Raw genomic sequence first — 25,831 nt, forward strand, 5'->3', positions numbered from 1 at the left:
GGAGGCCAAACTGGAGTGTGGTAGCTGCAAGAGAGGTGAAAATTTGGCTACAGCTCCTCAGATGGATACAGCACAGGCTCAGATTCAGCCTGGCAGACCCACAGGGAAGGTTCCAGAAGGGTTCCCGTGGATCTCCCATCCGTTGGAATGGCTCTGTGCTCCTCAGCACCAGGCTTGTGTCAAATACTCACATTTGAAGTGCCTGCATCTCTATATTTATATAATAAAAACCTCACTGTCTGCTGGGTCAATGAAATTAAGATTTCAATGACAAAAGATTGGACTTTGCACATGCACATCCCCACAAATCTGATCCCATATTTATCCAGGATTTCTGGTGATGTTGGGCCAAGGTGGGAGAAACTCCCTCAAACCTGTGGGTTTTAGCTGAGCAACCCGACCACACTCATCACAGGTGCATTTCTGGTTGTTTACTTGGATTTTCTTGGTTTTGGGGAGTGGGTTTAGGATTTTCTAGGGGTTTTTTTGGGTTTTTTTGCTTGTTCATTTCATGGGCTGGGTTTTGCACTACTCATTAATTCAGTTTTTAAAGAGGACTCTTTCTCTGGGGGAGGTGTCATCCTCCAAATGGGCTGTTCCATCCTGGGCTGTTGAATGACATGGACTCTCAGAGTCTTACAGAGGAGGAGCGGGAACATTCCAGAGGTTTTGACCCCATGTGAGAGCTTGGAAATTTCCAGTTGGCTCAAAATGGTCCTCAGTGTTTTCCCTGGCTCCACTCAGCTCTTCCTTGGGCACTGGAGCCATTCCAGGGTGTGGGAGACCTGGGAACAGGGAACACACCAGGGAAACCTTTTTTCCTCAGTTTTATCCAACATTGCTCAAAACAGGGGGTTTTAACCTCTTTTTCACTGTACAATGGGTAAATTTTTGTAAAAGCCCTCCCATTATTTTAACCAGCAAACACCATTTAATAATAATTTCATTCCCAGACTGGTATTTAAATACAGTTGGATTTTTAAGAGTTTGCCTCAATAAAATGGGAAGTGTGGAAGTGAGAAGGCAGCACATATAAGGGAGTTTCCCTTCCTTAAATTTTCACCAGATGCTTTCCTGAGGAATTCAAAATCTGAGGAAATACATGAAGCTGAGAGAGCTGCTTTGTGTTCTAGTCCCTGCCACCCCCATTTTTTCTGCTCCATCAATCCCCATCATTAAATACCATTTCATAAGCAAGTGATTTTCTTCTTCTCAGCTGCCTCCATATTCAGCTCCATTTCATCCTGTGCCACTGCAGAACCTGTGCCTCGGAAATCACAATTAGTTACCATGGAAAGCAACTCAAGACCGTAATAAATACACTCGAAGGCTGCTCACTCTGCCTAGGATTCCAAAATAAAAGTAAAAATAAGTCCTCTGGAGAACTGGATGCAGATCATGGATGTTTATGGGCAGTGTGTGCTTGTACATCCCCAGGTTAATGTCATTTTTATTTCATTTTCCTCCTGTCTGGGTGCATGGGAACAGCAAGCCCCTCCACGCTGCAGCCCCACTCCCTCCCAAGCCCACCCTCCAACAGGAGCCCCTTCCCCCCATCCTCTCTTTCATTTTCCTATAAATTCTCCCCTCCTGTTGTTGATAGGAGTTTATTCACACTCCTCCTGGTTTGCTGCTGGGGCAGACAGGGACAGGATGCTGCCCATATGTTCCCGGATTTCTGCACACACAAACCCAGCAGTGTTTCCATGTCCCAGGAGCTGCCCAGGGCTGGCTTTGCCCTCCTGTTTTCCCCATGGAGCAGCAGGAAGATGACAATTCCCAGCTCGAGATGATGAGACCCTGCAGCGCTCTCACCATTCATGCCAACAATTTCTTCCTCCAGCGTTTTCTCCTGACATTTTCCAGACAATAGGCTGGAATTGCAGCTCGTGGTTCTGTCTCAAGGATCCAAATGGATGTTGGAACAGATCCCTTTATATTGTCCTGTTTATCCCTGGCTGTTCCCAGGGAATGGCACTGCCCAAGCACGGATCTGGATTCAGCACCAGCCTTGAATGGCTGATTTACCCCCAGATCAGGAGAAAGAGCTGGGACCTTCCCATGTTAAAGTACCCACAACTCATTTCACATCCTTAAAATTGATTAAACCCAAAATTCCATCCCAAACACTCAGTTGCAGAACATAACAATCATTTAGGTTGGGAAGTATTGAAATACTGTATCCAGTGAATGAATTCCTCAACTCTTCTTGCAGGAAAACAAAGTGTCCCCCGTGTTTTTACCCAAGCTGTGATCCATGTGTGCTGTGCTTCTTTCGCTGACACACGGCCCTGGGTACATTCAGGTGCTTTCCTGAACTGAAATGGGACTGTTTCCACATTGTTTCTAATTAACATAACAAGAAAACAGGTTCTAGGACAAAAACTAAGGAGCATCTCTGGGGGAGAGTGGTTTAGGTAAAACCAATCTGTGCTTCTGTGAATGTACAAAACAAGGGGTGTTCAAAGCCTGTGGGCAGCCAAGGAAGAAGGATCCCAGCCTGGAACTCTTGTATTATTTTTTTAGTTGGTTTGAAACATAAAAAACCAAAGGTTTTTTTCTTTGTAAGTAAAACCAACTGCTCCCTTGGTCTGGGTGAGGCTGGGTGGTCTCAGCTTGGCCGGTCTGGGGGCAGAATGGACCCTCTGGCCACGTCCCTGTCCTGCCTGGTGGCCACAAAGGACCCTCTGTCCCACCCTGCCAGGACTGCAGCTCTATCGAAACACTGCTGGACATCGTCATTAATGGAACTTCAGTCACCCTGGAAACAAAGTGGCTGCTCCCAGCCGTGACTTTTAACACAGCTAATTATATCATTAGTGTCAGAGCCACTGAACCACGGCCGTGTCCCCTCCCTGGTGCTGCCGATGTTTCCATGGGAATGGCCGAGCTCCACACCTCGAGGTGTGACAGGACCAGGGTGAAGTGTCACAGCTTCGCCACTCCTCCAGGGCGGGTTTGGTGACTAATCCCAGTCCTGCAAATAGTCTTTTGCAGGACTGTTTGGAGAGCAAGAAGCTGCTGATGAATTCAGTCTGATTTACTGAGTGCTCTGGCCTGAAACGCTTCTGGTGCCATCCCCATGCGTGGGACTCAGCAGCACTCCCACCTCAGAATCCACTCAAGCAAAAGAATTCATTCAATAAAAGGTAATTATAAAAAAAAAAGAGCAAAGTGAAAGCTTTCCTCCCTCTTTCCCAGGGCTTCCTGTCATCCCCAGCAGTGCTGATCAGCACTTTAAGGTTTCAGGATGACTCAGAGGAGATTTTGGTGGGTGTCCAAACCATTCACTGCCTGGCACAAGCCACTGGTTCCATGGGGAGTGTGACCATGCCCAAGAGCCAGGATCTGCCAGGCTCCTAAGATCCACAGGCCAGCAGGAAAACGCTGCTGTTTACCTCCTCAGTTCTTCATACCTGGGGCCAAATCACTGCTGATGAGGTTTGTGAAGTTTAACAGCATTAGAGCCACACACTCACAAAGAATATTGGCTTTAGTTTCTGACTGAGCAGCAAACAGCTCTGTAAAGAGCTAATAAACGATGCTTGGTAGAAAAAAACCACTGAATTATTAAATCCCTGTCCTGAAGGCTGCACAGGTTGGCTCTGCAGCCTTACAGAGCTGCTTCCCCCCAGGAACAGCCCTGATGGATGGGCTGGGGGATCTGGGGATGATCATCAGCATCCAGCTGCTCCACAACTGGCTGGGGCTGGCAGCATTTTGGGGGTGATCAGTGTGTTTTGAGAGGCTGATCCCTCCCCAGAGCTGCAGGTGGTGTTTCTGAATAAGGGGAAATAAGAGGAGGGATGGATGGGCATGATAAAGATGAGAACTGAAAACAGCACTTGTGGATTTAGAGAAATCTGTTAAAAAATAATGAAAATCACTAAAGAGCCCCTGAGAACCACATGAGTCTGGTTGCCCTGGCCTGGGAGAGATGGATGGCCTCGTTAGCAGGTGATAACCAACAGATCCAGCACTGCTGGAGGCCCAGGTTTAACCAGGGAATATGGAAACCACAGGGAGATGGATGTGGTGGAGCTGTGCCCAAAGCCCTGAGAATGAGCCCGAGTGCCTGCTGGATATTTCTCAGCCCAGACAAGAAGTGCAGTGGGGACTGTTTTGCTGGGGTTCAGCTCTGTGGTTTAAATGCAACGGGAGTTTTTTTCCCTTTTGGGGATGCTTCTATTTATCCCTTGCTCCCATCTCCCCACGTGGAAAATCCCTGGACCCAGCCATGCACACACCTCTGACATTCCTTTACAGCCACTGGAGTTCCTGAGGACCCTCTGCCTGCTCTGTGCTGCAGCTGGGTTTTGCTCTAAAGCAGAAAGAACCTGGCAAAATGATGTGTCTTTGCAGAGACAATGTCAACACAAAACGACTCCAGACTGGAAATAAAAGGAAGCAGGTGGCTCTTGACTGGAAATCCTCTATTGCAAGGTTGGGAGGGCCCAAATTCCTGCAGCCACCCCATCCCTTTCCACCCCAGCTCTGGGAAAGGCAGTGGGACCAGAGGCTGGGCACTGCCACCTCAGTCAGCAGAGTGGGTTTGGGCTCCTGTCCCAGATTCCTGCTGGGAAGACCTCATGGAGGGTGGGGGTGAAGGGCTGCAACACACCAGCAGAGCCTGAGCACTGCCACTGTTCTCCTTGGGCAGAGGGGAATGGGACAGGAATGGCTTCCCACTGCCAGAGGGCTGGGCTGGGTGGGATAGAACTGGGAAGAAATCCCTCCCTGTGAGGATGGGAAGGGCCTAGAATGGATTCCCCAGAGAAGCTGTGGCTGCCCCTGTATCCCTGAAAGTGTCCCAGGCCAGGCTGGACAGGGCTTGGAGCAGCCTGGGACAGTGGAAGTGTCCCTGCCCATGGCAGGGGATGGGATAGGGTGGAACTGGATGAACTTTAAGGTCCTTTCCAACCCAAACCATGCTGGGATTCCCTGTGCTGCTCCGTGCTGTGCCTGCAGTGACAGATCCTGCTGTAGATCCAAGGCCACTCTGCAGCAGAATCCCTGCTCCCACTAAAATCCCCTGGCAGCCTCTGCCTCAGGTGCCAATTAGTTCAAACCTGACTCCAGCTGAAGAGCACCTGCTCATAAATATCCACAAATCCTCCCACATCCTGTTTGCATCATCCTCCCTGTGCTTTGGTGGGAGAGAACATGAGTAAATGACTGACTCACAAGGTCTTATTTCCCAAATTTCATGCAGTTTTCAAGTTTTCCTTGTACTTTGCATTAAGATGCTTTTATAACCTTCATTACACAGAGCACAGACACAAATAGCTCTTGAAGTCATAAATATGGAGCAATCAATGTATTTTATTTTGCAATTATTGGGACAAACAAATAGAATATTTTGGGGCTGCTCAGATGTGCTCTGTAAGTGATGCCTCCCATTGTCCATTAATTGTAAGGACTTGGTAAATGAGCTTTAAAGGGTCTATTAGTATTCATTAGGCAGAAGCTCCCATGTATTTTCTGCAAAATTATTGAAACAGAACTGTTTCCTCTGCTGATGACGTGGCTGAGCTGCAGCCCAGCTCAGTGCAGGTTGATTACAGGTATCTTTTTTTGGTTCTGCCCAAATCAAGGTTACAAAGTGGCTTTTCCCAGCTCCTGGCTCTGTAATGAACACAGGGGAGGGCACTCAGCAATTTTCTGAGGATTTTCAGAGTAGAGTCCATTGCCCAGCTGGGAAATGATCCTTGAAATCCAGCTGGATCTTGGAATGCTAAACCAGCATTACCAGGGCAACAGCTTTGGGGTGTCCCAGTGCTCCCCATGGTCAACCCCAAAGGTGCTGCCAGTGCTGGGGTGAGGGAAGAGGAGGTGACCCCTGCCCAGGGGGGTGTGGGGGCACGTGGAAGGCAGCTCTTCTCTCTTCTCTTTGTTATTTTTTTAAATATTATTTTACATCAAATGCATTTAAAACAATTGCAGCTGTTATATTTTTTGTTTGGTTTTGGAACATAAAACCAAACTTTATTTTTCTTTTTAAATAAAACCAACTGCAACCAAAAGCCCAAAGGCCAGCGACACAAATCCAGAAGGGTTTATAAAACCCCAGGTGAAGAGCTGAGGACTTTTTTCCTCACAAATTAAGGAAAACTTGACCTGAGGAAGATTTCAAACACACGGTGGAAAATTCTTGAGGAGGTGAGGAAGAAGAACTGAGGCTGAAATAGATTGTGTCACCCCTCATGGATTCATGGAAGAGGAGGTTGCACGGGAACATCCACAGTGGCTTTGTCAGGAGCAGGAGGGAGCAATGGGAACAAACCCTCCTGCGTCATCCCTGGAAATCGACACCCACTGCCTGTCAGGGCGTGAGGATAGAACACAATAAATTAATTTATAATGGAGCACATGAAAGAAAAATAACCCCAAGCATGAATGGCGAGCTCTGCTGACAGGAGGTTTGTTCTGGGTTTGTTGTGGAGATGCCAGCTCGGGTCCTGGCAGGTGATGAATGACCCGGAATTGGAGAGATCCTGCAGCCAGTGCCAGGAGCTGAGTGAAAAACGAGCGAGGGCAGAGGCTGCAGGACGTGACAGGCTCCTACAGACAGAGGTGAGAAATGACTGAGGGGAAGGGTGGTTGAAAAACCATCTCAAAACCAATCAGGAAAGCTATAAAAGAAATCAATTACAATATAATGAAGGCTAAGACATTCTGAATTTTCCTCTTCCCAAAGTCTGATTAAATCAGCACAGGGAGTGGAGGAGTGTGGGCTCTCATCCTGAAGGGAAACATTTGCTGGAACAGTGATCCATCAGACTGGGAGAAAAGTTCATCATCAGGGGATTACTTATGGCAAAAGAGAATGCCAGTCCCAAGTCACAGCAAACTGTGGGATTTGGCTCTAAACCCCAATGGAAGTGGCAGAAGCCTCGTTCGTTTATCCAGAGGATCTGTTTAATAAAGAAGGGAGCAGGTCAAGCAGCTGATGGCTCTATATAAATATTTAAATGGCACCAGGGCAGCCCAGCATTTGTGTTGCCCAGGGGTTTAGGCTAAATAAATGAAATTGGCCTTTCCCACCTTGTCTTCTGAACTTGGTAAATATTTGGGATGCTCAGCCACCGAGAACAGAGTTTGGGAACAAACCCACACCGGGCACTGAATTTAAGAGCAAATATCTCCATGCTCCCACTCTGAGAGAAGAAATGATTGCTGCTTTCTGGTTAAATCAGAATAATAATGGATTTAGTAAATTTGCTGCTTTAAGGCATCTGAAATTACAGATAAATGATGCAAACTGAAATCTTATTGATCTTTTGATCCACCTCAGGGTCAGGCGAGGACGTGCAGCTCCACGTTTCTGGCATGTGATGTTAATGCATGGAAAGACAAACTCCAGCCTGCTTTCCCTGAGCAGGAGGAGCTCTGCTGGGTTTAATGGACTTTGAGGCATCCTGAGAATTCCATTTAGGACCTGGGCTGTGCTGTGTAGGTGAGGCATGAATGAGTCAGGGGTTTCTCTGGCTTGGAAGAGGCACAAGAACCTCCTCAAGGGCAGAGCAAGGCATTGATCCCATCCCTACCCAGATTGGGGATTTTGCACCTCTCCATTCAAGGCAAAGTCTCTCCAATCACCATGTGAGTGTTTTTCTGTCCCCTCCAGCCCACGCAGAGCAGGGCAGAGGCTCAGCAGCACCAGCCAGAAATAGAAACACTCCTCAGCAGAGCTCGAGCTCCCTGCACTTCCCCAGCCTTTGCCTCTCACAGGGAAGGGCCAGGGAATCATTGCATAACTGGGCTGCTGCAGGAGCTGCTGGGCTGGAGCAGCCCTGGAGAGGTGGGAAGGGACAAATCCCAGCTGGAAATTTCCAACTGAGCAGTCTGGGACTCGGGCTGGTGGCAGGTGTGAGGGGAGCCAGGGGTGAAGTTCCACGAGCTGGAAGTGCTGAGTGCTTCCCTACCAAGCAAATTTAAATTGTATAATTTTAGGCACAATGCAAGAGAAAAGGTATTTTGTGGAATCACGGGATGGTTTGGGTGGGAAGGGATGTTCAAGATCATCCCACCCCCTGCCATGGGCAGGGACACTTTCCCCATCCCAGGTTGTTCCAAACCCCATCCAGCCTGGCCTGGGACACTGCCAGGGATGGGGCAGCCACAGCTTCTCTGGGAAATCCATTCCAGGGCCTCCCCTCCCTCACAGGGAACAATTCCTTCCTTCATAAATCCTCATTCCCTAAAACAGAGCCCAGTACAACCTCCTGTAACAGCACAGGGACAGGAGAAATGCCTGGAAATGGAACTCCAGTGACCGATGCAAAACTCTTCACCCAACCCCTGGCTAGACCAGGGCAGCACAAACCTACATTGAGGGAGTTAAAACAGTGTGACCAAAGAAATAAATACTCCAAATTCTCCCCCAGCAGCTTTCTTGGGATCAGAATTTACCCCCTGGGTGAGGCAGGAGGGTTTGCCAAGGAAGCACCATTTCTCTCCCCTCCCCTCTCCTTGGGGGCTCATTGAGATAAAAAGGGGGAATTGCATTATATTGATTTAAATCCTGCAGCTTGTTTTGCACCAGAGGAGCTTTGCTGGCTGCAGTCAATTACCCATTTGAAGGCTCAATAAGAATTATTTTTAGGGGTGGGAAGGAGGGGCCTGTGTCACACCAATGACTAAATCTGGTCCTGGCTGCTGGGGGCACTGGGATCTCACCAAGGCCCTTCCAGCAGGGACAGAAATTGGTGCCAAACCTGGAAGAGAATTCTGAGAGTGTCCTCAGGTCTGGTTCCTCCCTGCCCAGGCTGCCACAGTCAGAGGGGGATTTGAGATTGAAGAAAATTATGAATCTACACTGGGTGACAGAAAAGATGAGATTTCTCCTAAAATGAGCCTTCCCAGCTCTATGAGGTGTGGAAAAATTCACTCTGAAGAGAAAAAAAAAGCTAAACTATCATCCTCGTGAGCACTGCTCAGAGACATCTGCGAGAGCTCTGCTGAAATGTCACAGATAAATGAACACAATAATGTAATATTGATAAATGAACACAATAATGGGATAGTGCTGTGCATGTCGTGGGAGCAGAGACAAAACATTGGAATGAGCAATCCCTCCTGGATGTCAAACCCTGCACCAGGTGAGTTTGCAGTGCCTGGGGACCCTGTGTCATCCCAGGTCACATTTCCAGGTGGGCTGGGACAGATCAGTGTGTCCTCCTTGACTTGGCACGTGGCTCTGGAGACTCTGCTTTGGCATTTAATGGGATGTGGGCAGCAAAATACACAGAGAGGGATCCTGAATGGCACCCAGGAGGCCTCTCCCACCCCTCCTCCTCCTCTGCCTCCTTTTGAGTTCATCCAAGGTTTCCCTCCCAGCTCAACCCAACTCTCCCACCTGAGCTGTGAACACTGGGGAATTTTTTACCTGCTCCCCTTTCCCACCTTTGCATATTTTCAGGAACATCAAATCCTACAAACTTTTTACAGTGGGGCTAACACACATCTTTTATAAAGAGAAAATCCTGCAGCCACCATATTAAGTTATTTGTGAGGATGGGGAAATTAAAATAATGCAGTGGACTTTCATCCCAGGGGAGTAAAGGAGAGCACAGGAATTGTGTGTGGAGGGAATTTCCATCCTTTCACCCCAGAGTAGCTCAGACCTGTCCCATTTCCACAGTGTCCAAACAGGAGAATGAAGACACAACCCCACATCCACAACTGAATGTCTGCAACAGCCAAATTCTGCCTGTTTGGCCAGAAATAGTTAATTTTCCAGAGATGGGAGCTGCAGGTGGCAGCCTGGATGTGGCACTGGAACCAGCAGCTGCCAGGGGCACGTGATGGCCCCAGATCACCTCTGCCAGACAAGAAGAATTTGGGGTCCATTTCATCACTTGAGGAGTATTTGCTGTTTCTTCCATCCTTTAATTCCCCTAAAAACAGTTTCCCTGCCCAGGTTTTGGGGGCTGTGACTGCTCAGAGGATTTAGAGTTTTGCATCCTATGGAGAAGGAGCCTTTCTGCTCATTTAGAGCTGGGACTGGAATTTTGACCACACCTGGAACACAGAGGTGTTTTTATCACCCCTTGGGGGAGGGTCCCAGGGGCTTTCCTTGCCCAGCCTCAGCCCCTGGCAGGAACCAGGGATAAGCATTAAGCATCCCCAAAAGCTTTTTTGCAGATCCCTTGGTTTGTTTTTCAGGAAGACAGAAACACCCCAGTTAGATTTACTCAAACAAAAGAATGGCAGAGCAAAACAGAAAAGGACATTTACCTGCAGAGCCAGCCAGGAGACAGCACTGCACCCGAGGCACAAACAGCAAAACTTCACTGAAATAATTACAATTTGCATGAAACTGAAGGCAAAGAACTTCCAGAGACCCTTATAAGAGCTCCCTTTCCCAGGGCTGGGGGAAAGGACAGGATCAGCCCAGCCTCTCCTGTTATTTGCTCAGAGCACCTGGCAGCAATTTCTTGCAGGACATAATTAGCTTTTAATTAGCATGCAGGTCATTTGTTACCTGAACCTATTGAGCAACACCCTGGCTGCTCCAGCTCTGGGCTTGCTTGGTGAGAGACCTTTGCTCCCAGGAGCTGAGGATGTGTTTGAGGTAGTGCCTGCTCCTAAAGAAAAGAAGTTTATTTTTGGTGTTATTTGCTGTGGCATTGATAAGGCTGTGGTGGCTTTTATCTGCTGTGGTGGGCTGGAGCCTGGGGGCTGCTGGTGCTGGGAATTCTCTGTGGGGATAAGGAGCAGAGGAAGGGGCAGGGAGAGGGAATTTTTGGAGAGCTGTGCAGCAGCAGTGCTGCATGCTTGGATGTTTTGTCACCTGATTCCAGCTGTGCTTTGGGGCTTGGATCAGCCTTTAAAGGAATTTCTGCCCTGGATTGGTGTCAGCAGAGTGGAGGATGCTCAGGCTGGGGTTTGTCAGAGCTCCTGAGGGTGTCCCAGGGGGGCAAGAGGCTCCTGCCCTGCCCTGCTGCTCTGGGGGCTTGGGTGGAACAGCACAGCACAGAGAGGAGCTCTGGGCAAGGATGGGGCAAGATGAAGGAAAGCCATTTGTCAGTCAGGGTGGAAATCTACTGAGGAGAGGGGACCTGGGCACTGCCAGCTTTCCTGGGTGCCTGCTCAGAAAACATCCTCATAATGTGGGTTAAAAATCCTGATTTTTATACACCTGCTCATCCATCTGATTCACCCAAACACTGGGAAGATTTTCTCTTGATTTTCTATGAGACAGAAAAAAGCTGAGTGAATATTTTATTGGATGGTTAGGGTAAATCATATTAGGGGATTATTGCCTTCCCCTGAGATGTCTCTGTAACAAACTGCTCCTTCCTTGCTCTCCCTGTCCCAGGCATGGGCTCCTTCACAGGTGCAGAGGGTGCAGGAGAAAAGAAAGCACTAAACTTAGGGAAATGCCTGGAGAACTTTCTTTGCTGATAGCTGGGGGCAGCAGAATGCTTCCTGACATGTATTGATTCAGCAGAAAGTCTATGATATATAATAATGCCACTTTGTCATTTTATATCCAATTATTTCTGCTCCACATCCTTGGGATTTCCCAGCTGAGCATTATGAAGTAGGCAGAGAGCAGCCTGCACTTTTTAGCTTGCCTAAAAAACACAGATGCTGCTGATCCTGGGGGAGCAGCTGAAATTCTTCAGCCTAGGCTGGGCAAGAAGTTCCCTCTCATGGCCAAAATGCCCTTTGCTCATCTCTGGGATGCCCCCAAAAGTGGCTGCTGCTCTGGTTTTCCTGGTCATTGCTGCTTTCTCCCTGCAGGAAGCCAAGCTGTGATGTTCCCTAAAATTCTCTGTGCAGTGCTGACACAGCAGCCCCTGGGTGAGGACTCAGACCCTTCACTGAGGTTGGAGAAATCTGATTTTCTGCACAGATCAGAAAATCACCTGACATTCAGCTGCTCTCACCTGGAGCAGCTGCACTGACTCCAAACAGTGCCTGAGCTCATTACACAAATAACCCACCTAAGGAGCTTTAGGAATTAATTGTTATTGATGCTCAAAACCACTGCAGAAAGAACCTGTGACCATTGTTCCAATTAAAATTTTCTGCTCTGAAAATCTGAAACTTGAATTAAATTTAAAAAAGAAATAGCAGTGGAGAAGATTCCTATGTGCCACTCACAGTGGTCAATGAGTTGCTCCTCATGCAGCTGGGCAGATGTGATCTGAAAATCATTTGGGGCTGCAGGAGAGTAGGTTTAGATCAGATATTAGGAGCAGATTCCTCCCTGTGAAGGTGGAGAGGCCCTGGAATGGATTTCCCAGAGAAGCTGTGGCTGCTCCTGGATCCCTGCAAGTGTCCAAGGCCAGGCTGGACAGAGCTTGGAGCGGCCTGGGAGAGTGGGAGGTGTCCCTGCCCATGGCAGGGGTGGAATTGGTGATCTCTGAGGTCCCTTCCCACCCAAACCACCCTGGGATTCTGTGGAATGACTGGAGAAGGTGTGAGGTGAGGACACCTGGAGCCACCAGGGGAAATGATGTGGCTTTGTCCCATCTCCCAAGGAAAAACCATCTCAAATACCAACCCAGAACTGATCCTTGCAATGACACATCACTGCCCTCCCAGGTGTCCCTCCCATCCCACCTGGGCCATCTCCCATGCACAGATAAAGCCCTGCCATGCAGATGAGCTGCATTTCCCGGGGGCCGATCCCTTTATTTTCCCTCTGATATCACAATTATCACTTTCCGTGGCACGCTCGCCCCTCGCTGCCCCGGGCCGTCATTGCCAGGCCGAGCACGGGCTCTTTCGGCGCTGGTAACATTCATTAGCGCCCCGGTGCTCCCGCGGAGCCAGCCCTGCCCGGCTCATTGTCATTCTCTCCGTGACACCGGGGCCACCGCCAGCCGCCGGATTCCGGCGGTGGCTTCGCCGGGTGACATCAGAGCCTGCGTCACCCGGTCCTTCACAGCTGTCCCTGGAGACACCAGGAGTCTGGGCTGGTAATTACTGAGATTCCTCTTGAGCTCCAGAGGTTTCCGAAGGGTTTCTGCTCGCTGTCCTGTGCATCCCGTTGTCATGGTGACCGGGGCGGGATGCTGGCACCAGCCTGGCTCCCCCTCCTCCGAGCATGGGCTGGCTCGGGATGGAGCTGCTGGTTGCCAGTGGAATTTTGCCACACCTGAGGAGAAATGTTTAAAAAAAAAAAAAAAAAAAAAAAAAAAAAAAAAAAAAAAACCAAGCAGGGAAATCTGCTCTGAAAAATACTTGGGATTTTTTGCCTGATAACCAGGGACTCGGGGGTTTTGTTCTTTTCGTAGAATCACAGAATGGTTTGGGGTGGGAGGGACCTCAAAATCATCCTGTTCCAAACCATGGCTTGGGACATCTTTCACTTTGTAGCTTAAATGCAAAGATTAGAAGCCTAATCCTGGGGCTGGACTAAACTTCCAATGGTGGAGTCGTTGTGGAGCAAACCTGAGCTGGGGCTCCTCTGAGTTGTGCCCTCACACAGATTTACCTCCCTCCACAGGTGATCATCACTCCTGTGACCACACATGGTCCCAGCAGGACTGAGGCTCCACAGCTCAGTGCTCTGCCATACTGAGCCCTCTCCATTTCAGCAGGAAGGCACAATTCACCTTCCAAACAACTGCAGAACTTTCTGCTGCAATGTCAGGTCTCTCACAGGACCACGTGTCCTGGTGGTGCATGAAGTGTCATTGCAGTCTGGAGTGGGTCACCCTTTGTGACCTGGCTTTGGTCAGAGCAGCTCAGCTGACGTGCTCTGCTGGACACTGTGTCTGACACAACCTGTTTGTGGAGTCACTGCATTCATTAAATACAAAGAAACCCAAAGAACATAAATTTTGCATTATCTATTTACTCACATCTCCCAGACCAATTGTTTATTTTGGTGGATTTCCAATGCCTGGGGCAGACAGGTCGTTGGAGCCACTAATAATATTTTTCTCCTCTGCTCAGCCTGTAATTATTATCTTTCTCTCCCTTTTATCTCTTCTTCTCTGTAGTAATAAAGTTCTGTTTCTTCAGTGGTACCTCAGGATGTCTGACCTACAAGACAGGTGCCCAAAGGGATGCACTGCCACCAAAGCAGGAGATGTCTCCAGCTGAATTTCAATGGGATGTTGCCAGTTCAACGAGAAATCTGCTTTTTCTTGCTGATCAGATGAAAAATTCCAGGCATGGGGAAGTTGGTGACAGAGGAAAGCAGGAGTGCTGCTGCCCAGGGAAGTCCTTGTGGGCTGGGTGAAGTGAGAGGAGACAGATCTTGCTTACAGAATTTCCCTGGATCACTCTTGCTGCAGGGTCCACATGGCCAAGGGTAGAGCGTGGTGATTATGGAAAATATTTTTATATTGTCACACTTCCCTTCATGAACTGTGGAGTGTGGGACCCCTGGAGAACACTCCCCTGTTGGCAGGTTTTATCTCTACCTGGATCACCTCATCTCCAAGCCCTTTCCCTCTCCTCCCAGAGCTCTCCTGTCAGGGCAGGAGCACCCTTGGCAGAGGCACCACTCCAGCTCCACTCCTGGTTTGCTCCTGGTCGGTTCCACACTCTCTGGGAACTCTCCTCATTTCTGGGCTGCTTTTGATTACCCTGAGCTTTCTGGGGAATGGTAAAAGCTCCTGCTGAGGTGGTTTCAGCCCAGACACACCCTAGGAAGAACAGGTCACCTTTCTTTTCTGGATCCTGGACTACCTCAGGCTGCCAATTTTAGCAGTGCCAGAGCTGAGGGGTTGTTCTTCATCACCTTTCAACCCCTGATGCTCCATAAACAGCCAGGGCTTGACCTTAGAACATCCCAATCAATATCTCCTTGGGTCTGTATTGCACAGAAAATAGATAAAATATTCCAAATCCTAAAGGATGTTGATCTTAGGGAAATTAGTGAAGGCCAAGCAGCTCCTTTGTGTTTTTCTATTATCAGACAGATGTTAATCCTTAATGAATTATGTTTGCCTGAATCCAGGAGCACCATTTATCCCTCATGACCTTTGCTGAGTTATTAAGTGTTATAAATAACTACTCTTAATATGCAGGCAGTGTCCAAGTGCTTTTTATACTGATTCAGGAACAATCACAAACTAATTTTCCACAAATAATTCCTCAGATATTTGAATAAAATGAAGACTGCATTTGCATATCTGCCCAGAAGGAACTCATCTCCCTGAAAAATATTCTGGTTTGCAAGCTGCTTTAGTCAATGGCTTTAGCACAGTCACCCTCACAAGAAATTATGCTAATCCATGTGGGAGATTTCATTTTCCTTCAAAAAGAATGGAAGCACAGTAAGACACAGAACAGCCCCAATGACTGCAGGGAGAGGCACTACCCTGAGAAATGGATTGCAGGATCTACTCAAATAAATCATGGTTTGTTAGGGAAAAACAGTTGGCAGGTTGGAATCAGATACAGCTATGGACAAGTATTCAATGAACAAATGGAATTCAGGATTTAATTAGGATGTGCAGGTGTTGAGTTACATGTGCAGGACTAGCTGGGCTTGGCAACTGAAAACTGAAAATAACCACTTGGGAATATCCAAGAGAGAATCAGAGTCCCAGAATGGTTTGGGTTGCAAGGAACCTTGAAGCTCATCTCATTCTGTTCCCTGCCATGGGCAGGGACACCTTCCACTATCCCAGGCTGCTCCAAGCCCTGTCCAACCAAAACAGCTGGAATACAACTTAAAACCTCATGGACCATTTGGCTGATTCACCCCTCATATCCCCACAACCAACAGGGTGGAAAACAACACAAAAATCCTGGGATTCTGTGTTCTCTGGGCTACTTAATTTTGGATTCAATGAGGAGGACATGGAGAAGCTCAGTGTGGCCCCATCACAAGGCACCTGAGGTGACTTGCAGAGCTCAAATCCAGAGTTTGCTCCTCACCAAGTGAGACAAACCCAGTGCCAGCACTGAGCACTGAATATTTCAGCAGTGGGGATGTGATGCCTTGGCCAAAGCCCTGAGTCCTTAATTGCCAGCTTTGAATGTCATCTCTTTTTGAATAAGACCATCAAGCTGTGCTTTAAAGCAGCTTTTTAGTCAAAGGAAGATACAAATATTCTCATGTCTGTGAAGGATCCCATCAACTGAAAAAATCATGAGAAAGCCTCTCCTGAATGAAGCTTGGGCTGGGCTGTGAATCTTTAATGTGCATTTCTGCAGCTCCTTTCAACACTCAGCAAATTCACATTCTCTTTGACAGAGTAGACATTTTCATGAAGTATTTATAGCAGCCAAGCAAAATAACCTGACTTCCTTTTTAACAGAGGCTTTTGGGAGGCAGCTCCCAAATCCCAGTCTTCCTTATTTACACTATAAACAACAGAGAGATCAAATAATAAAATGGAACTGCAATTACACTGGTTTTTCCAGTGGAGAATACCTCCTTTTGTAAGAAGATCTGGGTAGATTCTGGCTGTTCTGTACAGCTCCATTATTTATGAGTCAGGAGGAGAAAAGAGAACAGGGAAGAGCTGATGGAGGAGGAAAGAGCAAACCCAAACACACTCCTGTGCCATCAAAGCCCAGCCCATCTCCTGGGCACATCCCCAGCGTGGGGAGAAGGGTTTGTTCTCCAGGGAAATCAATTCATCAATTGATAAAATTCACTGCATGGCACAACTGACAGACTTCTCTCAGGAAAAACAGGGCAGACAAAGATTCTCCATCCTACAGGGGAGTTCCTTTCACTTGGTGGAAAAAGTCCTGCAGGCTGGAGACCCTTGGAGGGTCTTCAGCCTTCCTTCTCCAGTGGCACCATGGTGGCTGAATCCTGGTGTTGTCCCTCCTAACACCACAAATATTCCAGACTTTGGACAGATTTTCTGTTTCCTACTGGCTTGTGACTCACCATGTGCTGCCATTGAAGTGGCTGGATTTAACCAGTGGCAGAGAGAGGAGATTCTACAAATGTGAATCCTCTGCTCCAGCTTCTGCATTTCATAACTCACTTGATATTTCCCAGTTTGAATGACTCCAATAAATGTGGCTTGCTGGTCAATTTAGCAAGACGAGTGTTTCTAGTGAGGTCAGTGCAAGACAAATAAGCAGGTTTCAGTAAAATGACTCGTAACATTTCATAGAAATTATTAAAAAATCATAAATGAGTGTTGCTTCCCACTAATTGCCCATTTACAGCCATATTCCTATTGCTTCCTTCAGGAGTTTCACCAGTCAGACCTTTAAAAAATATACAAGGAGCTTAGAGAAGACGTTTGTTACAATTGATTGGATGCAGATGTCTATAAAAAAATGGAAAATGGCAAAAGGAGAGCAATATCTCTGAGTTTTTCTAGCTTTTATGGGCAGCAGAAGACCTGGCTGCCATCATTCCTCTGCCTGAAGGCAAAGATTTCCATTACCAGTGAATCAGTCACATGGGCAGGGAAAGAGATAAAAATTGGTCCTTTGTACAATGTTCAGCTGAGGTAATTAATTGGGGATTGATTCAGGAGAAATCCAACTCATTTGAAGCCTACAGTGATAAAATCACCACAGATGGGTTGGAGCAGGAGGAACTCCAGCCTGGCAGGACACGGAGAGAGCTCTGGGCGTGGGAGCAGCCAGCCTGCCCCAAGGCTTTCCTGAGTCTTTCCAAAGCTGGGAATTTTCTGTTTAACTCTCAGGAGTGGCACTTCTGTCCCCATTTCAGCTCCATGTGGCTGCTCCCACCTTGGAGGGCTGAGGCTGCAGCCTTGTGCCTGGTTCTGCTGGGATGGGACTTTTTAAAGCATATAAATGTAATTATTCACAAGCCACGTCCTTCTTTCCATCTACAAAGTCTTCCCTGCTCTGAAATATGATCCAGTCAGTGCTGTGCTGTCACTGGGCAGTCCTGTCCCTGTCCTTATGGAAAATTGGTGCCACCTACTCCTGGTTTTCCAGCCCAGCATCCCTGATTGCTGGATTACTCAGAGCATTACTGCTCTGTAATCTCAGCCTCCTCCCTCTCCTTCCTCTTTTCCATGCAGCTCTGCTGACCCTTTCTTTGGGAATTCCTCAATTTACACTGTCCTTTTTCCCTCTGCCAAGCCACCCAGGGCCATGGCTTCACCAGCCTGAAATATTCCCTTTAATATCCACTTTTGATCCAATTATGGATCCAAAAATCTGCCAGGCAGAGCAGCATCCCTGCTGAAGGGGATGAATGGAGCAGACACCAGCAGGATGTCGACCACTGGATCCACCCCTCTTGCCTCCAGGACCAGGATCATTCTGGGATCTGCACACTCATTTGGAACCTGGAGCTGGAAAAGAGATAAAACCCAGGCAGTAAAGTCCTGCTTCAGAATTCAATATTTCCCCTGCCAGTTTTTAAGGTTTTGGTACAAAACAAATCTTCTTAAAACAGTTATTCCATAATGAAGGGGGGGGTTAAGCCTGTTATTCCATATTCCACTATTTTACCAGGCCCACAGAGAACTGGACCAGAGCAGGAGTTTTTGTCTTTTATGTACAGCAGAACTTGCTTGTTGTATTTTAGCTACATTAACTGCTCAAAGCAATTTTCAGTATTTCTAGTGAGTTAAATTTAAAAAAATAATGAAGTTTCATGTCAGCTCCTGGGGGAAGCAGAGGTGGAAATAATGAATCCACAAATATATTCCATGGGCTCCATAAAATGGTGATACAGCAGCAGAGCAGAGGAGATGGCCAGGGCAAAACCTGGCACCAAAGCTCCTGTGGAATTTCCTCCTGAATTCCCTGAGGATTACTCTGGCTGGTCTTCCAGGAGAACACCAGCCTGAGTAATCCTGACTCCTGGATTTGGTCTGCCTGATTATTCTTCACACTCAGGTGTTTGGTGCCTCTTGGTGCATCCTCAGCTCCTGGAGTCGAATGGCTCTGAGCAGGATTTAGCAGGATGCAGGAAAGTCATGTGTGGATAAAGGAAAACCTTCTAGAAACCTGGTTTTTGCAAATCTTGGGAAAAACACATTAAGAGGAGAGCTCCTGCATGCAGCAGCACTGAGGGTGATTCAGGCTGTTTCTGTGTAGGCAAAAAGAGCCTTTTTCAGGTTTGAATTTCTTTTGGATATCATTTGAATTTGTGTTTTCTGCGTTCTGAATTGTAGGGAAAATGTAGAAAATCGACCTCTCAGTTAATCACAGTCCTCCCCCAAATGCTACCAAACTAAAATGTAGCTGGTTTTGCAAGCAAAGGAGTGGTTTTGCAGCTCTCAGTAATAAAATACCTCAGACAGAGCTAATGGCCTCTCTCCAGAGGCAGTGGAGTCATTCCTGCCCTCCAGCTTTATAGATCCTTATTTTCATTAGGTTTTTATTTAATGAAAGAATAAAACTCACACACTCACACAGAGACAAAACCCCAGGAAAGTCTATTTTAAATAAGAAATCAATGTTATTTTGTACCACAACCCTTCTTCCCAGTCTTCCCAAAAATCTGCTCAGAAGGATAAAGTTCAGGAGGGACATTGTGGCTGTGAGCAATGCTGGGTAGAAGATATTTTTATTGATGAAATATTGTATTTTATTGTAGATTCATGGGTGGCATGCCACTGATTCCCACAAATCTCATGTCCCATCTGAGCTCTTACAGATGTGAATCCCTGGATGTGCTACAACCCTGCATCCCTTATCAGGCTTATTTAACACCTTATCCCCTTCTCTGCCAGCTATAACACTTTAATTCTAATTTTAATATTTGTTTTCTTGGTGAGGTCCCAGGAGATGGAATTTTCCTGGGCATCCTGACATTGTCCATGTGTTAATGTGGATGAATATTTCCTGAATATTTGCCTGACATAGGTGACCCCAGGACCTGGAATTGCTTGGTAAGGGACAAATAAAATTATTTTCTCTTATTTCCCTGGCTCTCAGTAGCAAGAAGAATGATTTGTGCACTTTGAGTTGGCCTCTGATCTCCTTTAATGGGTTCCCCTAATGGGAAATAAATAGATCAGGATCAAGCCCCTTGTCTGATGCTCACATGGAGATAACACTGATAACACTCCAACAGGAAAGAATTTCCAACCCAACAGGTCCCAGGGAGCTCCTCCCTCTTGATTTGACCCTGTGGTACAAAGTGATGAGGAAGCTTTAACCTATTGATCCAGGGCACGGCATCATGTGTGGAATGATCCCTGAGGGAGCCCCGGGGCTGGATGTGGAATTAAAGGAGCATTTACCACACTCACACGGAGCTCTGGAATTAAAGGAGCATTTACCACACTCACACGGAGCTCTGGAATTAAAGGAGCATTTACCACACTCACACGGAGCTCTGGAATTAAAGGAGCATTACCACACTCACACGGAGCTCTGGAATTAAAGGAGCATTTACCACACTCACACGGAGCTCTGGAATTAAAGGAGCATTTACCACACTCACACGGAGCTCTGGAGCTCTCTCTGCCTTCAAACGTGTTTTCCTTGGTGTCTGCATGAATTGTGCCCATTCTTTCCCTGCTAAGAAAAAGCAAAATGCTTTCCAGCATGGAAATTATTTGTCATTTTATGAATAAAATTATCCCATTGTATCCAGCAAAAGGGCATTTGCTCCAGTTCTCATCACTCCCAGTTTTCCCTCTCTCAGTGAAGTTTCACAGCACTATATCCCAGCTTTTTTTTTCCATTGTTAATGGAGAGGGGAAAACATCACAGCCAGGGTAAATCCCAACTCTGCCCTTCTGCAGGAGCACGAGCACAAACCCCATCCCAGAAACAAAACTACCACAAAAAAAAAAAAAAAAAAAAAAAAAAAAAAAAAAATCCCATTTTTGCCCTGTTTTGCTCCTAGCAAAAGCTATTTTCCAAGAAAACAAGCAAATAAGAAGGAGCAGTATCCATTACAACCAGACTTCCATGTTATGAAGGCTGGAAAAAATATCTACCATGAGGAAAATTAACCTTTTTATTTTCCTTTTGCCTTCCTTAATGGTTCCTAAGCCACTCAAAGTTTTGAAGGTAAAAATTTCTCTCTAAGCAAAGCCTTGGACCATCCCAGTTCTGAGGGATGTTTATGGCCAAGCTATAAAGTAATGGTAATGGAAATGTGGATAATCTTTAGCTACAATGATCCCAGCTGGCCTCTCTGATAATAAATTGTATAAAATGAGGATTTTAAAGGACTCTCTGATTCACCAGGGTTATCTGCAACTGAGTGGTGAAAACAAGTTGGATTTTCAGTCCTGCTGTGTGTTTTGGGGTTTTTTCCCAGTTTTTATTTTTACCCAATGGCTGGAATGTTTTAAATTGGTGTTGGGGATGTGTCAAGATTTTATGTTGTGAATATTTCAGTGGATATGAGTCTTTAAAACTCTGCTCTTTAATATTCTGCTTAGTTCAGGAAATTTAAGAATTATGGTGCAGAAATGACACAAAAAACATTGTTCTATGGTGCATGAGCAAAACAACCAGCTGAAATTTCTCACAGTGCTGGCTGCACTCTTGTAATCAATCCAGCTTTGTACACATGCAAAAATGTTCCCTTTGGGAACGTGCTCAATATCAGATTTTCCCCGAGCCTCTGGAACACTGAAGGGATCAATAGTGACCCAAACCAGCAAGCAGATGGATGTTTCCCTCCACAGCCTGTTCCAATGTTCCCGATTTAAAGTTCTTTTGGCTAGACAAGTCAAAATGCTTTAACATGCTGGGGAAAACCTTGGATCATCCCGTTCTGGAGCAGGGAGCTCCCGGCTTTCCTGGGCAGCGGAGCTCAGCCTCGCTGCACAGCCTATGCTAATGAGCCTCATTATTTAATGATAAACAGCAACATTTAATTAGTGCAGCCATTAGCACACATCAAGTCCTTTAATTAGGCTGGGGGCTGGTGGGAAGGAGCTGGTCCGGGCTGAGCTGAGCGGGAGGCTCCGCTCTGGACCGCGGGCAGAGGCAGAGCCGGGATGCGCCCGCGGGTTAATTACCCTTCGCCACGGTGTTAATTGGCACAGGGTGTCGCTGCTGCCGGCTCAGGGACGGCTCCAGCTCCCTGGACACTGCCCGGGCTGGCCGTGACACCGCTGGGGGGGACAGGGATGGTGCAACCGAGTTCCAGAGCCGGAATCTCAGCCCTTCGTTCCCTGCAGGCAGAGCCGGCGGCCTCCCTGCGAACCACCCTCGGGCCTCGCTTCCTTCCCATCCCTGGCGCTTTTCCTCCTCTAAAACGCATCCTCAGCCCTGCCCAGGCCTTTCCCTCTGGCCGGAGCGCCCAGGGGCACGGGGCCACGGACACACGGAGCCGGGAGGAGGCTTGGCTGCAGCATCGCCCTCCTGCAGCATCCCCGCCCGCTGCCGTCCCGCAGCTCGGGACGGGTCCAGGGAGGGATTCCGAGCCTTCCGCAGGGATCCGTCTGCCGGGGCTGCTCCCGTGTGAGCCCACACTCAAATAATTCCTTGTGTCCTCCCCGCTGGAGGCACAAATCCCCGGAACTCGCGTGGCAGATGGGCTGGAGGAGCCTGAGCAGCATCTCTGGAGCGGCCAAGGGGCTGCTCGTGTTGTCTCTGCTCGGGAGAGGAGCCCTGGGACACGGCTGTCACTGGCTGGGAAAACCAGGAAACGGTGGAAAACTACGAAACTGCCAAACTGGGGTGGAATTACAGCTCAGAGTTGGTCTCTGGAAGGATAAATGGATGCAGGATGTGGAGCCTGGGGTGGAGCTCTGCTGAAATCAACACTCAGGTTTTCTTTCACTCCAAAGCCTGTGCTCTACATCAGCCTGCCCCAAAACTGGCTGCCCCCAAAGCCAGGAGGGTTCACTGTCCAACAGTGAAAAGTATTCTGCAGCTTTGCCAGTGTCTAAAACCCAAATTTAATCAGTTAATCAAGTATTTAATAGTTAACTTTATTCATTACATCACTTTTCTCAAGATAGAGCTCTGAAATTGCTGAAGACTTTTATTGAAGCCTTTCCTAACTGAGAAATAACCACTTAAATAATAAAACATCAGGCCCAAATCACCCAAAAACACTTTTAGGAATTATGTAAGTGTGAAAAACAGATTGCAATGAATTTGGTGAGAAATGTCTGTGGTGGCCTGGTCCAAGCTCAAGCTCTGAGGTAACACCTCCCACCTACCTGGGACCAGTGTGTGCTGGGCTGGGTGACTTCACCCACCTTCTGCTCCTCCAGCTGGGTTATTTCCAACCTAAATGATTCCATTAGATGTTTCAAAGCCACTAAAACAATTGATAAATATCTGGCTTTATAACAAATTCGTATTTTGCAAGTTTGGAAACTTCAGTTTTTTTGTGGATCACATTTTCTTCTGTAACTTTGTGCTTCTGCCTTTATTCATCAGAAATGCTTTAGTCTTAATTTACCATTATTCTCTGGCTGCTTTATGGAGGAGAACCACATTGCTTTCCCCCCTCCTTGCATCTGCCAGGAGAACAAAAAGCTGATCCTCTGCACCTGTCCCCAATTCACCACCAGCTGAAACGAAATTCACTCGCTCAACAAAGTGCCAGCAATGACTCAGTATGGAAATAAGAATGATTTCTTTTAAACTCTATTCTGAGGCAGCACAAGAGAGAGGGCCCGTGTTCCATGGCAGAGCAGATCTGCTGGGTCATGTCCACAATCCTCTCCCAGAACTTCCTCAACAGCTCAGAGACAAAAGGACAAAATACTGATTTTCTATCCTAGACTGAGGCACATCTGCTCCAGTCCCTATTTACATTTCTGAACGTTGACAAGGCATGGTTAAAATGCAAGAATATGGAGCAAAATTAGAGGAAGTGTTGCAGGTCCCAAGTTACAGCCAACCTGCACTTCAGTTTTCGCAATAACCACCAAATTTAATAGAAATTTCTTTAACAGACTCCCCCAAGGGATGATTTCCCAGAGTCTGAGGTCTCCATCCCTGATGGTTAAGACTTGGCTGAGCAGAGCCCCAGCTGACCTGGGCTCGTGGGATGCTGGACGGGATGAGCCCCACGGTCCCTCCAGTCACCCAGGCTGGGATTTGGATTTCCTGCAGCTGTTGTGGACAGAGCTGAATCCAAACCCAGTCTGGGTCAGGAATTTCATGGTCTTCCTGTGCTGCTGATGGTTTTCAGCCACCAAATCTTCCCTGTGAGGGTGGGAGGCCCTGGCACGGGTTGCCCAGAGAAGCTGTGGCTGCCCCTGGACCCCTGGAAGTGTCCAAGGCCAGGCTGGACAGGGCTTGGAGCAACCTGGGAGAGTGGAAGGTGTCCTTGCCATGGCAGGGGGTGGGACAGGATGGGATTTAAGGTCCCTTCCAACCCAAACCATGCTGGGATTCTACACTGAAATAGTAAGCCAGGAAACATTTCAGCTCTGAGCATGCTGGGGCAGGAACCAAGGAAACTTCAAAGAATTCCTGTATGAAGCCTGTGGATATCTGCTGCCCACCTTAACCAACCCAGCTCCCTGCTCCACTGGATTATACTGCCACTAACTTCCAACAAAAGTTTGGGTTTCTTCTATCTGGTCCCTGTTTTCAATAAAAGCCTTTTTGTTGTGGTGAATAAACCTCATCCATTCCTCACGGCAGTGAACACAAGGAGCTTTTGCAGCTATTTAAAAAGTGCTAATTGCTTCTTTTGGAAAAAGTGCCTGAATGTTCCCGTTCCAGCACTGAACGAGCTGCATTTGTACGCTGCTCTCAAGATTGTTTATCTTCCCTGCTCCTCTCTTCCTAATATTCTCCACTTCAGTTATTCTGAAGCCTGTCAGGCTCCATATAAAAAGAAAATGAGTAAATGATTTTAAAAGGAGCTGGTTTAGAGTTGAGCTGAGTGTAAAGCAGTGAGTAAAACAGAGTTTTATTGCAGTTATGCCATCCTGGTGTGGAAAGGCATGGAAAGCCTTTGTACCCTCACCTCAGAGAGGCACTGACATGATTATTTCTCTTCTCATTTGCATATCATCAGAATTAAATGCAGAAATATCCACCTTCTGAAGGATATGACTTGGGACAAAAAGGAGCAAAGGTTTTCACCGTGTCACCCAGAGAGCAGGAAGAGGATTGCTCTTGAAAACCACGCTTGGAAACAACTCTCCCAGTTTTCCCACTTCATGTTTGATTCACTTCTCTGTTAAAAATAAAGACAAGTAAAAACTGATCTTTGTGGCCCAAATAATGATGCCAGTTAGCAATTGTGATTTATGACATTGGCTGCTCCTGTTTGGTGCTTTCTGCCCACGATTCCATCTGGAAGTCACCGCCAGTCTGCTTGTTGCTGGCTGATGGCTCCAAAGCTTTCTGCAGGTCTCAGGTTTATTGCTGTGCTAATATTTGGGAAATAGGACTCACTGTTGAGGAACATGAGAGAAATGATGTCACTCAGCCACTGTAATATTGTGAAAATAAAAAATACTGGGCCTTTCCTGGAGGACAGAGAGGCCACCTCCTTCTCCCATAAAACCAAGTGCCACAGGATCTGTCTTGGAGACAGACTCCTGCAAGCCAGACAGAACATTCGAGCTGTGAAACAGCTCCTCATCACAAATGGCTGCGTGCCACTACAAACAGGAGGGAAACCTCTTGTTAAGGTGTATTTGATGCAGCAAAGTTCAGCTTGACCCATTTGCTGGGCTTGAACAGTCAATTCCTCTGCATCTCACTGTTAATCCAGCCTGAAAAACTTTGTATTCCAAGTGAAAGGTTATCGAAGACTCCATGGAGATGTTGTGGTGCACATGGATTGACAAAGTCATTAAAACAAAGCCCTTTTTTAGAGAAGCAGAAGTTGATCCAGGTCACAGAGCCCAGAGAGGTGGATATGTTGTGTGAAGCCTAATTAAAAACATCCTGTGAAGTGAGGATTGCACCACAACTCGAATTTAGGGCTGTTTAAAGCCTTGCTGAGCACCGTGGGTGCAAAGGTGGCTCTGACCCCGTTTCCAGGCAAAGCCAGGGCAGTCATCCC

The 25,831-nt window shown here is 47.3% G+C and overlaps 2 long non-coding RNA genes across 3 annotated transcripts; one reads left to right on the top strand and one right to left on the bottom strand.

The window, feature by feature from the left end:
- Positions 1-563: 563 nt before the first annotated feature.
- Positions 564-10,400, bottom strand: LOC132333752 (uncharacterized). The gene is made up of 3 exons (XR_009488256.1): positions 10,240-10,400; positions 1,184-1,261; positions 564-785 (listed from the first exon to the last, which is right to left on the bottom strand). It is a non-coding gene; the product is annotated as an uncharacterized LOC132333752 (long non-coding RNA).
- Positions 6,428-25,024, top strand: LOC132333751 (uncharacterized). 2 transcript variants are annotated; one of them, XR_009488255.1, is made up of 4 exons: positions 6,428-6,573; positions 7,295-7,456; positions 13,965-19,766; positions 24,833-25,024. It is a non-coding gene; the product is annotated as an uncharacterized LOC132333751 (long non-coding RNA). The 2 variants fall into 2 exon arrangements; XR_009488254.1 differs by lacking the exons at positions 13,965-19,766; positions 24,833-25,024 and adding an exon at positions 13,466-13,955.
- Positions 25,025-25,831: the final 807 nt, after the last annotated feature.

Source organism: Haemorhous mexicanus, chromosome 14 (genome assembly GCF_027477595.1).
Source record: "Haemorhous mexicanus isolate bHaeMex1 chromosome 14, bHaeMex1.pri, whole genome shotgun sequence".
Lineage (NCBI taxonomy): Eukaryota > Metazoa > Chordata > Aves > Passeriformes > Fringillidae > Haemorhous > Haemorhous mexicanus.